Source organism: Aedes albopictus, chromosome 2 (assembly GCF_035046485.1).
Source record: "Aedes albopictus strain Foshan chromosome 2, AalbF5, whole genome shotgun sequence".
NCBI lineage: Eukaryota > Metazoa > Arthropoda > Insecta > Diptera > Culicidae > Aedes > Aedes albopictus.
The window spans coordinates 23,154,897-23,173,343 of record NC_085137.1 but is presented as its reverse complement, the minus strand read 5'-3'; the positions used below and the strand labels follow the sequence as shown (position 1 = coordinate 23,173,343).

At 40.4% G+C, this 18,447-nt stretch overlaps 1 protein-coding gene across 3 annotated transcripts in view; it reads left to right on the top strand.

Annotated features, from left to right (window-relative positions):
- The window catches only part of LOC109623404 (beta-1,4-glucuronyltransferase 1), a 416,723-nt gene that overhangs the window by 244,695 nt on the left and 153,581 nt on the right, over positions 1–18,447 (top strand). The window lies entirely within an intron of this gene.

The following is an 18,447-nucleotide window of genomic DNA, read 5'->3' as shown; positions in this document are numbered from 1 at the left end:
GGCGAAAAAAACTCGACACGACCCATCAATAACCGCTTATGTACCACACCACCGCAATTGGCCGGCTACCTTCTATTCGAAACCTGTGAACGTTGCGTTGCGATGGTCCCATCATAGATCGGTAGACACGGGATCCAATCAAACCTGGTATCATCCTCCTTTGGCGTCGCGTCGTCGTGGTTTTTTGCCTCCTGCACCCTTAAGCACCGTTTGTAGGTGCGGACTACGAGAAGCCCATGAACTTGAGCAAATCCTCCTGCGCGATCTCCGTAGGTACCTACTGGTACCAGGTTCGCTGTTTGTTTTTTGTTTACGGCCACGGTACGTCGATAATTCGCGTTACTTTGCGCGCGTTTTTGACCGCACACGCGTGCTCCTCGAACGACCGTCGAGAGGAGCGGCGGTACGTTGTCGTGATCTGTGCGCGCGCGAAGGATGGGTGTAAATTTGCGTGGACGAGACACGGGTGTCCAATCCATATGCAATCAGGCGCAAGTGTGGCTTTTTCCACTTGGTCATCTTGGTCTTGCGGCGCGGCGGTAATGGAGATCGCACGGAAAGATTATCTCGCACCGCGATGGCTCCATTGGCCGATAATGGACTCCGATGAAAGTGATATAATTCACCCCCGGGGAGTCAATGACACTCTACTGTATGGATGGGACAAATCAAAGCTTACGATGATCGTGGGGTGTCTCGGTGTTCGGACAAGGAAATCAATGCGATACATGTGCTTGAATTATTTAATGTGTGTTTCCGTATATAACTTTTCTATTACCTCTATAACGCTAAACGTAATGACTGCCGTCTCATCTTGCATAGCACTGTTGGGTTAGATTAATTTCATGAAGATATAAAAATATCAATTCTTTACTAATGCAATTTTTTCCCTTTTCAGGTAAACAGAACATCTTCACATCGAAGCCTATATCATTCGTGAGTAATTTTATCCAGTGAGGGGTCTCTAGTTAGCCTAGTGGTTAAGGCTATGGATCGCCAATCCCGGGACGGCGGGTTCGATTCCCGTTCCGGTCGGGAAAGTTTTCTCGACTCCTAGGGCATAGCGTATCATTGTTCTTGCCACACAATGTACAAATTCATGCAATGGCAGGCTAAGAAAGCCTTCAATTAAAAACTGTGGAAGTGCTCAAAAGAACACTTAGTTGAAGAGAGGCAGGCCAAGTTCCAATGCGAACGTCGAGCCTTAAAGAAGAAGAAGAAGATTATCCAGTGAGGAAGTTTTGCATGAGATGTTTTTGATAACATTAACAATTTTTTTCCCGATCAGCCTAGAGAGCAGTGTAGTGTCAATAGCGGTTGGTTCAATTGACTATGAAAAACCAAGGGCCGCCTGTTCCAGTGGTAATTGTCTATTAGACAGGTGACCCATAAATTATGGTGTTATGCGGATATATGCTTAACGTCCCTAGGAATGAATCGTTAGAGTTGGTCTAAAAAATACCTAAACTCAAACGGAGGCTGTGGAGTACCTGGGTGCCCTTCACAGTATTTTTCCCTTACTGCCCTAACAGGAGCAATAGTGCAGCGTACCTAGTGTGTATCCAAGACAGTCAGTTTAATAAGGGCAGGATAACGAAGATGTAATTACCGTCTTACCCCGCTGGTTCGACACGTTTTAATACGACACATTTTAATTCGTACCCCGCTTATTCGACAAATGTCGAATTAAAAAGTGTTCAAATGTCACATCGATGTACACTGTAAATGCAAAACAGTTTGATATTGTGCTTAAACTCGCACCGCAGCAGCTCTTTCTGCAACCGATAATTCCGGAAGTTCTGAGTTGGTGCTATTCGACACCCAAACCGCCTGGAGACCAACCGGAATGAACTGAGGATGGAAACAATCGTAGAAAGGACTAGCTTTTCTCTCGTACCACCGCAATATCTGGTGAAATTACGTTTCATAACAAATCCGGAAATCAAAACAAAAACAAAAATAGAGTTGCCAAATTGCAATGAGCAAGATGGTGTAGGGTGACCAGTTTGTCGAATTAAAAGCTTACCCCGGTTATTCGACAACAGTCGGTGTCGTATTAGCGGGGTAGTTATTTTAAATTTTCACCTATATGGATTCGCATAATGCAATTTACACAGTGTATTCTGTGTATCATCGTCTTTGACGTTTTTTAATTGATACCGATCTAGTTTTATTACTGATGTTCTTTGTTGTTCTGTGATTGTAAAAAGTTTTATCTCACCTGGTTTTGATAATGGCTAAGGTTAGGATAGCACAGATCAATCTTCAGCATCAAAGAACAGTCACGCCCAATCGTTTTAGATTGATGCAAAATGGTACAGTGGCTTTAGTCCAAACACATGACTGCCGCATGGTATTTATATCTAGGAAACATTGTGAACCCGGTGTTTGCTACTTTCAGTAAAAATGATATGGCAAACTCGCGTGTCATGCCTCGAGCTTGTGTGCTTGTCAACGATTGCGTTAATCGTTGCTACATTTGTCTCTGAATTAACCATCAGAGATGTTTGTGGTGTCACAATTCTGGAGCTACATTTAAAAGGGCCCAAAAGGTCTTGTGCCTTTTTTCGAAAACGCTCCATAGAACCTAACAGCAGCCCGCCTACGCAAATAAACACCGTAATCTGAAAGATAGATGTTTGCTCTAGGGAATCGCGCCACTTGGGCGGTGGCTTCTATATTCGTCTGTTTTCCACTATAACTCAGTCAAATGTGAACCAATTTACACAACTTTTGGAATGTGGTGAGATAGGTATAGTATCTACCCGTGTACAACATTTCTAGTCAATTGGTTCAAAATTGACTGAGTTATAGTGGAAAACAGACGAATATACAGGGGATACTCAAAATAACTGGGACAGGTTAAATTTTCACTTTTCAAAAAATGTTCAAATTGCTGTTACTTTTCGAAAAGGGCATCAAATATTCTCAAATTTTGACTGTAAGTTCATCAACTAGTTGTGTATCAGTGGTTCAATTTTGGAAAAGATCGGGCTATTCTACACGAAGTTATAAAGGTTCTAGAAAAAGGTATAATTATTCGATAGCCAACTTTGAGCTGTTATATCTCCGGAATCAATGAACCGAATGCAATCAAATTTTGATCATTTATGACTCATATAATGAGCTATAAAAAACTTTTGACTAAACTTAAAATTCTTCACACGAAAGAAAATTATAACGATTAGATTATTTTTCTAATATAACACCAATTTATCCAAAACTTCATCATCGATTCAAAATTCGAGATAGTAATTAAAGTTCATTTCAATTCCCTCTAATTGACTTGAATATATTTATGTTTCAAAAGAATGCAACCAAATAGCCGGCATTAAATTGAAAAAGTAATGGGATGCATATGAAAAATAGATAAATTTACTAAAAAACATAGAATAAATGAAATCGCTATAACTTTTTTTTCTTAATAATAATTTCAAATTATGTCAACGGTTTTTTTAAGGTCATTATATAGGTCATAAATGATCAAAATTTCATTGCATTCGGTTCATTGAATCCGGAGATATAACAGCTCAAAGTTGACTATCGGATAATTACACCTTTTTCTAGAATCTTCATAACTTCGTGTAGAATGGCCCGATCTTTTCCAAAATTGAACCACTTATACACAACTAGTTGATGAACTTACAGTCAAAATTTGAGAATATTTGATGCCCTTTTCGAAAAGTTACAGCGAGTTGAACATTTTTTGAAAAGTGAAAAATTTACCTATCCCAGTTATTTTGAGTATCCCCTGTAGAAGCCACCGCCCAAGTGCGCGATACTCTGATAACAGTCTTGGTTTGTGTGAATAAGGTGGGTTCTCAGGAGCGTCGTGTAAAGTAATTGTTCACCAATGCCTGTATCAGCGTTGGGCAATTTGTGTGTTGGGCAATTGTTTCGATTCAAAAATATTAAATTTTCATTTTTCTTCAGAATACATTTTCTCAGCGTTATATCAATTTTTGAGGATTTTTGTGTGGAGGGGGTCCAGGGAGGGGGAGGGTGTCTGACTTGAGATGACTTTTAAGCGGCATGGACACCCGATGTAGAATATGCACATATACATTGAAGTTTTGAGGAATCAAAATGACTGTTCTAGATTTGTTTTTAGTTTCGTAAACTATATGAGTATGAACAATTTTTCCAGGAATTTTTCCATAGAATACTGCAGTGATTCCATCTTGAATTCCTCCAGGGATTCCTTTAAGAATTCAACTAGGGATTCCACCAGACATTTTTTCGAAAATTTGTCCTTGGATGTTTTTAAAGGTTCCTTCAGTGATTGTTCAAGTGCAGTTTTCGAGGTTTCCTTCAGGAATCTCTCCAGAGCTTCATTAGGGTATTTCTGCATATTCTCCTTCAGAGATTTCTTCAAGAATTTTTACATATATTCCTTCCAGAATTCCGATGGAAATTGCTCCATTAATTCCATGTGGAATTCTTTGAAGTTTTTCTGCAGGAATGACATTCAGAAATTCTTTCAGAACATTTTACTAGAGATTATTCCAAAATTAATCCAGGAATTTGTTCAAAAAATCCATTAGAAGTCCATCCAAGTTTTCCTTTAATAATTTGTCTAGAAATTACTGCAGACATGGATTTCTTCAAATCTTAATCCAGGGATTCCTACAGAAATTCTTCCAGGAATTTGCTAAGAAAGCTCTCGTGAGATTCCCTAAAGAATTCCTCATGGGATTGCTTCCGGGATTCATCATGGGGTTTCTTCACAAATTTCTCCAAGATTAAAAAAAAAAAACATCTAGGAATTTGTCCCGGAGCTTATCCAGGAATTATTCCAAAAATTTCTCCAGCGATTCCTGCATGAATTCCCTCTGAGATTCATCTATAAATTCCTTCAAGGATTTCTTCAGGAATCCCCCAGGAATTCCTCTCAGAATTTATCCAGGAATTATTCCAGGCATTCCTCCGGCCATTTCTTCAGGGTTTCATCCAGACATTTCTCCAGGAAATCATTCGAGAATGAAACCAAAAAGTTATCCAGGGATTACCCCAGTTATTTCTTCAGGAACTCCTCCAGGAATTCTTCCAGGAATTGATCCAGGAATTCCTGCGCAAATTCCTACAGCAATTCCTCCAGGAAATCTTCCATGGATTTCTTCAGAAACTCTTTTAAAAATTTGTGAGATATATAGCAACCACTCCAGGGGACACCCAACCGCAATCACACTTGCCTTGTTGAGTGTGCTGCACGTGCGGTGTGATTCCTTTCCAGAGAAATCCCAAACTCCACAAATTTTTTTTTATTAATTCCTCTAGAATTTTTCCAGGGATTCCAGGGTTTCCTTCAAGCATTCCTCTGGGATCTCCTCTGAGAATTTCTTAAGAAATGTCTCCAGTGATTCCTTTTAGGGTGCTTCCAGAAATTCCTCCAGTGATTCCTCCAGTAATTCCTCCAGTAATTCCTCCAAGAATTCCTCCAGAAATAGTTCTCGGGGAATTCGTCTAGGGATTTCTTCAGAAATTTCTCCAGGGATTTCTTCAAGAATTCCTTTAGGGATTTCTCCAGGACTTCCACCTAGGATTCCGCCAAAAATTTGTCCAGAAATAACTTCAGGCATTCCTCCTGATGTTATTCCAGAAATTGCTTCAGGGATTCCTACAGCGATTTTTCCAAAAAGTCCTCCAGGAGTTCTTCTAAGAACTTCTCCCGAAATTTCTCTATGAATTCCTCCAGGAATTCCTCAAGATGTTTCTTTTCCAGGAATTCCACCCAGATTTCCTCTAAGGAATCCTCCCGGAGTTCATCTAGGGATTCTTCCAAGATTTCTTTCAGAATATGTTCGAAGCATTCATCCAAGAATTCCTCCAGGAATTCCTTCAGGGTTTCCTTCAGGTGTTCCTGTAGGAATTCCTTCAATAATTTCTTTAGGAATTCCTTCACGGATTCATCCAGGACAGGAATTCCTCCAAAGACGATTCGATGTACCATCTCAATTTTTGATATTAAATTTATTTAGATAAATGATGCTGCAAACGGATCATTTTATGGTTTAGCAACATTTTATAATATCGAACCGATGTGAAAACATCGATTATATCGGTGAATCGATTCTGCTGGTCCTTCTCGCATACTGAACTTCAAAAGGCCTTGCGCTAATGGTTGGCAGTGATGTTAATGCTCACCATATAATCTGGGGCAGCTCAGACATCAATTTGAGAGGCTCCAGTTTGATGGAGTTCTTAAGTAGTAAAGATCTTGGAATACTTAACATAGGCAACCGCCCAACCTTCATGGTATCTGCTAGAGAGGAAGTGTTAGACATAACGCTTTGCTCTAGTAGAATTAGTCACAAGCTGACCAATTGGCATGTGCCAGATAAAGAATCTCTTTCTGACCATCGCTACATCTCGTTTGAACATGTGAATGTTACTTCGCAAACTTTGCATTTCAGGAACCCCCGGTCAACCAACTACCTCAATGGCGACGTTGCAAGTACCGAAGGTGGCGTGGTAACAGATCTAGGAGTATGTGCACAGGACGAAAGACTTTCGGCCCCTGACCTTCAAGAGATTGAGGAGGAGGTTGGCCGGTTGAAAAACAACAAAGCCGCTGGAGCAGATCAACTACCAAGCGAGCTTCTAAAATACGGTGCACTGGTGAGAGCACTACACTGGGTCATTACCAAGATTTGGGAGGAGGAAGTATTACCGGAGGAATGGATGGAAGGTATCGTTTGTCCCATCTACAAAAAGGGCGACAAGTTGGATTGCGGGAACTACCGCGCGATCGCACTACTGAGCGCTGCCTACAAGATACTCTCTCAAATTTTATGCCGCCGTCTATCACCGATTGCAAGAGAGTTCGTGGGGCAATATCAGGCTGGATTCATGGGTGAACGCGCTACAACGGACCAGATGTTCGCCATCCGTCAGGTGTTGCAGAAATGCCGCGAATACAACGTGCCCACACATCACTTGTTCATCGATTTCAAATCGGCGTATGATACAATCGATCGAGAACAGCTATGGCAGATTATGCACGAATACGGATTCCCGGATAAACTGATACGGTTGATCAAGGCGACGATGGATCGAGTGATGTGCGTAGTTCGAGTATCAGGGACACTCTCGAGTCCCTTCGAATCTCGCAGAGGGTTACGGCAAGGTGATGGTCTTTCGTGCTTGCTGTTCAACATTGCTTTGGAGGGTGTAATAAGAAGAGCGGGGATAAACACGAGTGGGACGATTTTCACGAAGTCCGTTCAGCTGCTTGGTTTCGCCGATGATATTGATATTATTGCTCGTAAATTTGAGACGATGGCGGAAACGTACATCCGACTAAAGAGTGAAGCCAGGCGAATCGGATTAGTCATTAATGTGTCGAAGACAAAGTACATGATAGCACAGGGCTCCAGGGAGGAATCACCGCGCCCGCCGCCCCGAATTCATATCGACGGTGATGAAATCGAGGCGGTTGAAGAATTCGTGTACTTGGGCTCACTGGTGACCGACGACAACGACACCAGCAGAGAAATTCAGAGGCGCATTGTGGCAGGAAATCGTGCCTACTTTGGACTCCGCAGAACTCTACGATCGAATAAAGTTCGCCGTAACACGAAGTTAGCCATCTACAAAACGTTGATTAGACCGGTCGTCCTCTATGGGCACGAAACATGGACCCTACGTGCAGAGGACCAACGCGCCCTTGGAGTTTTCGAACGGAAGGTGTTGCGTACCATCTACGGCGGAGTGCAGATGGAAGACGGGACTTGGAGAAGGCGAATGAACCACGAGCTGCATCAGCTGCTGGGAGAACCAACCATCGTCCATACCGCGAAAATCGGGAGGCTACGGTGGACGGGTGACGTCATCAGGATGTCGGATAGCAACCCGACTAAAATGGTTCTCGAGAGTCATCCGACCGGTACAAGAAGACGTGGAGCGCAGCGAGCTAGGTGGGTCGACCAAGTAGAGGACGATCTGCGGACCCTACGCAGAGTGCGGAACTGGAGACAAACAGCCATGGACCGAGTGGAATGGAGGCGGCTACTATGTACAGCAGAGGCCACCCCGGCCTTAGCCTGACCGAAACGAAACGGTCAACCAACTGGGGTCTTTTTGCCGATTTGTTTGCAGCCAATTTACATGGCTACTCATCATCCATTGACACTCCAAGTGATTTAGATGATGTCGTTCATCAACAACGGCCTTCATCATGGAAGCTTTCGAAGAAGCCTGCCCTCTGCGGTCTGTAAATACTACAAGAGGAACCCCTTGGTGGAACTTTGATCTGGCGAAACTCAGGAAACAATATAGAAAGAGTTGGAACAGACGACATTCAGCTGGATCGGAGGCTTTCAGGTCGGCTCGCAAGGCCTACCAGAAAGCTCTTCGGTCTGCTGAACGATCCTGCTGGAAAAACCTTTGTACAAATGTTTCCAGTTTGAGTGAAGTCAGTCGGTTGAACAAAATACTTGCGAAATCTAAGGATTTCCGAATAAACGAACTTCGTTTGCCTAATGGCGATTTGACTTCCTCTGATGAGGAAGTTCTGGAATGCTTATTCAGCACACACTTCCCTGGATGTGGATACATATTGCATCTTCGAATGAACCTGATGTCTTTTCTTGTAGTTTTGATTCCCTGACCTCGGCTCGGAGTATTGTAACTATAGAATCGATTGAGTGGGCACTTAATAGCTTCGCTCCTTTCAAATCTCCTGGGGCAGATGGGATTTATCCTATTTTGCTTCAGAAGGGATTTGATTATTTCAAACATGTTTTGAAAAAAAAAATACTTGTTTGCAGTTTTGCTACAGGGCATATTCCCAAATCTTGGTGGGATATTACTGTGAAGTTTATTCCGAAAGTGGTCGTGCGTCGTATGAAGAAGCAAAGAGTTTCAGACCTATCAGTTTGACCTCTTTTCTTCTGAAATGTTTAGAACGCATTGTATATCACCACATCCGTGATGTTCATCTGGCCATCGTGCCTCTTCATGTGAACCAGCATGCATACCAATCTGGTAAGTCCACTGTGACTCTTTTACACAATGTTGTTTACGATATCGAGAAGGCATTCGCTCAAAAGCAATCCTGCTTGGGTGTTTTCTTAGATATCGGGGGTGCCTTTGACAACGTGCCTTTCGATGCCATATTGGAAGCCGCACGGGGTCATGGTATATCTCCAATGATTTCCAATAGGATTCACCAAATGCTTAAAAACCGACATCTCTTCTCGACGTTGCGTCAAGCGGCGATTAGGAAATTGAGTGTTTGTGGATGTCCCCAAGGAGAAGTCTTATCACCCCTTTTGTGGAATCTCGTAGCAGATACGCTATTGAGGCAACTCAATAATAGCGGTTTTCCTACTTATGGTTTTGCCGACGACTACCTAACATTGTTAGTCGGTATGTGCATCAGCACCCTTTTCGACCTGATGCAAAACACTTTTCAGGTAGTAGTGGTTGGTGTCGCTAATATGGCTTTTCGGTAAATCCGAGTAAAACATCTATCGTTCTTTTCACGGAAAAGCGAAACTGTAATGGTGTTCGACCTTTACGTCTCTTTGATTCTGAAATCAATGTAACTGAACAGGTAAAGTACGTTGGAGTCATTCTTGATTCCAAGCTTTCCTGGACACCTCATGTTGAGTTCAGAATCAAGAAAACTTGTATGGCTTTCGGGCATTGCCGGCGAACCTTTGGTACAACTTGGGGTCTAAAACCCAAGTATATCAAAAGGATTTACACAACTGTTGTTTGTCCAATATTGGCATATGGATGTCTTGTGTGGTGGCAAAAGGGCGAACTGAGAACGGTCTAATCAAAATTAGGCTATCTCCAAAGGATGTGCTTAATGGCGATGTCTGGAGCGTTATCTTCAACTCCTACGGCAGCGCTCGAAGTTCTCTTTGACGTTGCCCCACTACACATTCATCTCAAACAAGAAGCACTTTCTCGCACTTTCCGCCTATGGGTACTCGGTTTACTAGAGCAAACTCCTGTGAACCGCACATCAACACACACCTCGTTGTTTCCACTTTTGGTGAATTGGGACAAAGTTGTCCTTGCTCCAAGTGATCTTATAATTTCTTGTAATTTTCCATATAGGACATTTTCAACGAAATTCCCTTCCCGGGAAGAGTGGACATCTGGTTATCTGGAAAGAAGTATTTCAGACGGCATCGTATGTTACACTGATGGCTCCTTCTCGAAGGTCGAGCTGGTGCTGGTGTCTACTCTCGTGAGCTAAGGCTATATCAGTTCTACTCACTTGGTAGACACTGCAACGTTTTTCAGAGCGCAATGTTTGCTCTTATGTGCGTAGTACAATCAGCACTTCAGCAGCACGTTATGGGCAAGGTAATATACTTCTGTTCAGATAGCCAGGCTGCTATCAAAGCACTTGATTCGGCAAACTCCTGGTCGAAGATAGTTATCGCTTGTCAAACTCAAATCGACGAGCAGAATTTAGCAAACGCTGTTCACCTTGTATGGGTACCTGGTCATTCTTCCATCGCTGGGAATGAACTGGCTGATGAGCTAGCTCGCACTGGAGTATCACATGAGTTCATTGACTCTGAGTCAGCTATTCCGGTGCCGAAGTGTTGGTCAAAGGTTAAGATTGACACCTGGGCTGCCACTCAGCACAAACAGTGGTGGAATAGTTTGGGGTCATGCCGTCGAGCAAATTTGTGCTGTTCTGAACCATCTCTAGGATGGTGAAGTATCTAACTAATCTGTCGAAGCAGAATTTCAGCATGCTGGTTTTGACAATGCTTTGGCATTGACTGGCCATTGCCGACTCAGCTATCACATGGCGAATATTCAGCAAGCTGATTCATTTGTATGTGATAGTTTTGAATCCGATTATGGAATCTTCAGGACGTTCTGTTGTTCTTCAAAAACGTTAAGGAACTATGGTATTCTTATAGAAATAACGCGACTTGGCGTAACTACCTCAACTGAAGTAAAGTCATGACGTACATAATCACCTCACCTATCCTCAAACATGTCCCAAAACAGTTGCAATTTCCTTCGGACCGCAGACGCGATGGGAAAACGCGAGCCGCCGCTCCGATTCCTTTCATTTTCCACCTATTTGGGGTCAATATTTGTCAACAATTAAAAGTACTGCTACACACTCATCACCCAGTTCTCTTCTTCGTGTTGTGTTGTGGTGCGATGCGCGGTGGACGGACGACACACTATGCGGATGGGGCTTCTCTGTTCCACTCCGGGAGAGGCCGCGCCACAATTACGCCAGGCAATTATTTCGAAAGGGGAGCTGAATAATAGGCGCTGTAAAGTAGGCTCGGCTCGGTCCATTATGCACGTACCACCATTGCATTGGCTGATTGGGAGGAATCTGCCATAGGTGGGTTGAGGATCGGAGTGAAGTGAGGCGGCAAATCGATTCGAATTACTTGCTGTTTGGACCCAGTAAGTTGTCGATGTCGACACACGGGAGCTTACCCGATTTTACATACAATGTAGGAACAATTATCGTTTTTCGATTTTGATGGAGATACGGAATGATGGGAATTGAACATGGGAATGAACAATACCTGTGTTTATAGCTAGCTTTATAGTGCCTATTGGTTCTAATGGATCGGTGATATAGGGTAGAAATTTAATTTTTCGTGTGCGCTAATTCCCGTCATATCAGGCGGAAAATAGCATTTATTACAGATGTTCTTATTTACCTTTGCTAATGGCTTATTGGATGGAAGCAAAAAAAATAAACTTTTGATAACCAGCACAGAAAATCGAATAAACACACTAAATTTCACGTTTCAATTTCACTCCACTTACAAGTTGACAATTTTTCTCGTTTTGCAAACGAGGAAGGCAACCGCATAAGCAGCAGCTAACCAAACTGTTGTGCATCCCCGTTCAATTTTCACTTCACCAGATTTGTTTGTTGGCCCAACCTTCATTTCCCATACCGCAAATGCTCTGTGGTAGTCCAAAGTGAACTTTCACTGCTGCAGAATGCAGCGAGAGCAAAATACATGATTTGATTTGGATTGCAAAGAATTTAACCGACTTTTCGAATAAACGCCTACGATCAAATCATGATTTTGACCATGCTATGTGCCATAGAGTCACGTAGAAGGAGTGATGGAAATTTAATTCAGGTTGTGTTCAATAACATACGTAGACTAGACGGATATAGAATTGGAGAGACAATTATTCAATCTTATTATTTTAAGGAAATTGTAGTTCTTTTAAAATATGATTACATTATATGGAAATTAATTTATAAATTAGTAATTGATACGAAATTGGTCATAAGGCGACAGACGAAGTGTAAGAATTAATCCGATTATTATTAGTCGGTACTAAGATAGACGGAAATTAGATAAAATCTCAATGTGTTTTCTTCACTTTATGTTCAATGAAAAAAGCTCAGTTTTAGCTTTTGTAATAGGAACATGCACAGTAGAACGACAAGAAAATGGCCTTTTCTAGACGTTCTACTGTGCATGTTTCTATTCCAAAAGCTTAATCACCTAACTTGATAAGATTTGTAACCGAACCGAAATCAGTCATCAATAATTACGTTACGATTATGATGAACCAGGAACCAGGAACCATGTGAAGAAAACTCAGGTGCACGAATTTGATAGAATTTTTCATTATTAATAGCGTACACGTGCACGATTCAATCCATCATCAGTGGAGAAAGAACGATAACAAACAGGAGTAAATCGATTGAGTTGGACTCAGCAACGTCCAGCAATCATTTTTGTTCATTTCTGGTTCAATCAATTGTTCGATCTTCGATTCTCCAAAACTACTGGTCAAATTTGGTGATCCAATTGCTACGATTTTTGATTTGTATGTTGAAGATCCTGGACCTGGCTAATCCCTATCCTCATTGGGGTATCTAGGATTTTTTTCCTGTGGGTTGTCTAGCCGGTGCTAGCTTCAGTGGTCAGACTCATCGAATCGAAACAAGACATTTGTATTTTCTCTCAACAATTCCATCTGGAAAGAGTGTGCTATAGAATTTCGTCCGGGTGCCAGTTCGCGCGCGTTTGCTTCGGTGGTTCGATTTTTCCATTTTGTATTCCGAAGTCAGCATTTCGACGGCGGTGAGTGTGCGGTGGACGCGTCGTGGTCGTGGATCGAGTCAGTTCCGAATTTTTTGCTTCCCGTCGCGCTAGTTCCCAATACACTTTTAGTTGATAATAAATATTTTCTTTCATTTTTTGCATTTACACAAAAGAGTGAAAAGTGTTAGTTCGGGCTCGCCGGTCGAAAAAAAATCCGAGCGCCGACAAGTGAGTCGCGTTCAGTGTATTTCTGTGTGGAATAGACTAAAGGTTTCTGCTCCCTAGTGGAGTGGAAACGCGCGATAGAATTTTCATTTTGGCTAGTTTTTGCGTCGAAAAGTGGTCGGTTGTTAACGGCGGTTTGTGTATATTGATCCATTGTCAGATCATATCACCAACCATAGGTGACTCCCGGACTGACAATGTACCTTACCCTACTAACAAAAAAATCCTTCCTGAGACAAACGTGGAGATGCAGCGATTCGCGGTCTTTATAACAACGTTTGTCTTACTAACATTCCCTCCCATCCTCGATGACCGTAAGGACGTGGCCGGCGCCGTTATTGACCCTATTAAAGTTGAGAGCTCTCGACCTGTGTACATTGAGAATAGTAAGCTAGTCCTAAGCCCTATTCATTGGTTCCTTGTTCAATTTCGATTGTTCTGGTCAATCACGGAGTAGCAACTACGAATTGTGCGGTCATCTATGCTCATGCTCATGCTCATGCATCTGGAAATATTCTCCGAAATTTATTTAAACTGTTCTACAATTTGTTTGTCAGTATAGATTCCTTTTAGGAATCTCTCAGTAATTGCTTTGGAATTGGCAAATTTCTTCGGCAATTTCTTTGTGAATTTCTTCGGTAATACATATGTTTGAAATTTGTTAAAAAACACCTTTCGGCCCAATTTTTGACAATTTAATTAGTAATTACTGTAACCGTTGGTTTCAAAGTAAGGCATTGGCTTTGCCAAGTGCATATGGCGAGCGTACCTCCTTTCAAATACACCGTGCCCATTGAGAACAACTACCGCCACCTAGGTGTGAATTATTATGAATTCATTTTCTAAACATTTATTAGGTCAACTAAATTTACACTAATACACGGAAACTCCAATGTTCGAAAAATACATAATTCTCGGGATGAGTTAAAGAGGGCAGGTCAATACATACACGGAGCCCAGGAGTTATTCCGATTTGACGGATTCCATCTTTCTGGCTCAAGACTTCGAGGGAATTAGAAGTGCGCGGCGCGTTAAAATCCGACATGTTAGTTGTGCAAATATTAAAAATATGTGTGATTCTTATTTATTTTTTGTTTTTTGTTCTTTTAGTGTTAGCAAGTTTGTTAGTAGCTTATTCTAAATTGTTAGTTGGAAGATTTTAAAACTTAGTGTTAGTAAAAAGGCGATTAGAGGTAATGTTAAAAGTGTGTTAATGTGATTAGGGGAACATAACCCTAAAATTTGTCTTGCAAATAGGGTGCTGTGCGGAGAATTAAAACCGAGCGCGTTCAAGTGGAGTACGCAATTCGGAGTTGGAAAAAGGTAATTTAGCAAGGATCTGCTAACTGATCACCCAAAACGAAATTATATTCGACAATCAGCTAATCCCAACCTAAACAGGCCATGGTCGGCCTTTTTCCGTTTATTAAGGCAAATTCGGGGATTGAGTCTCTGGATCATCTGTTGGCAAGGACAAGTGCACCGGAAACCACTTGCTAGTGGTGATTTTCATCCCGATCCCTGAGCCAGAAATCAGCCCTACGAGTACTCCAGTGGAGACTAGCGTAGAAGGGGGATTCCCGAAGCTAGCACATTGTCCCATTGTGAAAGACCGGCAGAAGTTCCATTGTATCCTGGAAGTGGCGACGACGCCATTGGAAGCCCGCCAAACCTGCCAAACCGAAGGCCAATCATCACCGTCGGTTCGTTTCCGACCTCCTGGACTTCCAGCCGAAGGTCAGCAAGAGGCCATCATTACCGTCGGTCCGTTTCCGGCCTCCCCAGCATCCGCTCCCGAGAGTCACCGAAGGGCCTGCAGTAGGTTTGTGTCCGACCACCCACCGCATCCGAGAAAAACCGTAAGTCGCGCTGGTTATTTGTATATTGTAGCATGCATGCGAAAAACCCTTTTAAGAATATTTGTAAAACCTTTAGTTAGGGCAACTAATCGTGATCACGAAGTAGGAAGCCATAGGATCCCAAAAGGGGATGATAAAGCCTAATGCCTAATAGTGCGATTAATAAATGTAGCTTTCTCTATCAAAATAGAATTCAAGTTTTACTAGGTTTCACACATTCCGGTTGATTTCGTTATGATTCGATGCAGATTTCTCTAAACTTGAAATTTCTCACCCCTCGTTTCCTGAAATCTTTCCATGGATAGAAGAAGTTAGGTCGGTGTAATCACTAGGCTTCAACCCTGATTGATGAACCCCTCTCCATTCATTCAGTTCATTTAGAGTTTTATGTTGCTTTCTATGCTGCGGAGAATTAACTGTTCGGTTGTAAACAAATCAGCATAAAACGACCCTGGGAGTTTTCCTTTTCTCGTTTGGAGCAAGGGAAGCGTTACGAAGAGTTACATTACATTGGAAACTTCCTCTTTACTTTTTTAGAAGTCTTTTTTTTAATTCTTTGATTTTTTTTGGTAGGTTCCTTTGCCACTTTCTTAGCAGTTGTTCCAGAATTATTTTTAATTATATCATCAATTCTTCTAGTATTTTATTTTAATTTTTCCAATGAATATTCCGGCAATTACTGCGGGAATCTCTTAGAGAATGACTTAGGAATTCTATTCGCAAATTTCTTTGGAATGTATTGAGCAATTCCTTCTGTATTTTTTTAAATTTTCATTGTTTTTTTTTTTATTTTTTTATCAACGCGTCGTTATTCGCTGAATCCCTTCTATAATTTATATCAGAGTTCTTTAGACAAATTCTTCAAGAGATTCCTTCAGTAATTATTTAAGGAATTGGTGCAGCAAATTCTCTCAGAATACCTTCGGCAATCCCGATATAAGTTGCATCAAAAATTTCATTGGGAATTTCATCAGCAATTTCTGAGAAAACTTCTCAGGCAAATCTTTTGTAGACCTCTTTAATTGAGAAATTATTCGGTAATTCCTTTGGAAATTTGTTCGAATATTTTTAAAAATATGTTCGTCAATTTTTTTAGATTTTTTCGAATTTTTTATCAAAGTTTTCTTGAAAATTCTTTCAGGTATTCCTATGATGATTTCTTCATCAATTCCGTTAAGAATTTCTATGACATGGACTTTGGAAAATCGTTCAGTAATATCTTAGTAAACTCCTCTTTGGAGAGTTTCTTCCGAAACTTCTTCAGCTTTTTTCTTTGAAAATACCATCAAAAGTTTCTTTGTAAATGCTTGTGAAAATTGTTTTTCAAATATATTTCAGCAATTTATTTTGAGATATGAATAAACCAACTATGTTTCTGAATTTCTAAAGATTTCATTATTTTTTCAGGAATTGCTCTGGCACCTCCATAATTTTGATGGAAAATCGTTCGGAATTTATTTTTGGAGCTTTTTAGAAAGTTTTTCGAGAATTTCTTCAAGTTTTGCTCTACAGAATCCCTTCGAGATTTTTTGATTCGGCAATTACATTTTCAAATGTAGCAATACTGTTGGAAATTTCGACTTCTCTACAAATTATTTGAGAAAGCCCAATTGAGAATTTCTTAATTTCCAAAGTAGTTATCTAGGAATTTCCGAAGGAATGGCCAAAGAAATTTACCAAAATGGCCGGAAGAATTCCCAAAGGATGTACCGACGGTATTAGAAAACGAATTCCTCAAATAATTCTCTGAGAAATTTCCAAATCAGAATCACCGACTTAGGTAATGTTTTACCGAAATGTCAACCGTTAAATTTGTTTAATAGGAAAAATTTAATAAAGCTTGCAACTTCTACCGAAAATCGTTACAGTTTGACAGATAAACGATAAGCTTTCACTAAAATTTGGTAATTGTTTACCTAATTTCGCTAAATCTCCATTACCGAACGCACAGCAGTTGAGATTTCGGTAAAAAATATCGAATGCAACTAGCTGTGTTAGGAATTTCCGTTGGAATTGCCGAAAATGCTTCCTATGAAATATTCATAGAAAATATGAAAGGAATTACTGAAGCATTTTCCAAACAAATTGCCAAAGGAATTCTCGAAGAAAGTTCTGAACACCGAAGCCATTCACATTTCCGAAGATATTTCTTAAGAAATTTTCAAATAAATTTCTCAAGAAATTTCCAAATAAATTTCAAGAAAAAAAACTTATAAACTAATTGTCGGAGCTATTTTCGGAAGCAATAAATATAAATACAATGAAATCATGTTTTAAAAAAGGAATTAAGGATAAAATTGCCGAAGAAATTTGCAAAATAAATTGCTGAAGGAATTTCAGAGGAATTCCCAATGAAATTTTGGAACAAATTACGCAAGGTCAAATTCCAATGGATCTTCCACAGAAATTCTAAAAAAAACTGACGATTGGGTTTCAAAGGAATTCCTGAATATATTCTAAACACTCAGCCATTCCATGAAAAATGAATAGATTCGAAAATAAAAGTGCTCCGATATTGCTCAAATTCGGTAGGAATGATCGTCATCGAAAATAGATAGACCCATATTGTTTTGTTTCGCCAATAGGGTGGCCATTCTGGAAAAAAGGGTGGTAAAAAAAACAACATTCTCATTTTTTTATTTTTCGAACCGTCATAACTTTTGAACCAATTTTCATTTTTTTTTTCTATTTTATTTATTGTTTATTATTAGTTCTAGATTTTAGAAAAAAATATCGCGAAACGAAATAAGTAAACTTAAACTTTTGCAGTTTAAAAAGTTAAAATTTTATTATTTTTTATTTTTGGGCCACAATGATTACACTTTTTATATTTTGAAACGAAATATTAAATATTTTACATAAAATATCAAAGTTCAAAATATTCTTCATGTCGTTTTCAAGCTGCTGTTTTTTTTTTTGAAAATTTTAAGCTTTGTACTCATATACGAAAGAAATGACCATCACTTAAATAATGCCGTTTATTTGATTATTTATTCCATTATTATTTATATATACAGCCATGGGCTTCTGGAACATTCGTTAGTAAAAAAATATCAGCAAATTCGTCTGAGGCAGAGTTGTAATCCTCCAAGAATTGCTTCAGACATTCCATCAGGATTTCCTTCTGAATTCCATAAATTCCTTCTGATATTCCTACGGAAGGTTATTGTCAGATTCCATTTAGAGTTCTTTCTAAGATTCATTCAGGAGCTCTTTCTGGAATTCCTCCAGGAGTGCCTTCAGAGATTGATCTAAGAGTTCTTTTTAAGATTTCTCCAGAGGTTCGTTCTTTCGTGTGACCCCCAGGATTTCTTACTGAATTTACTCCATCAGTTTCTTTT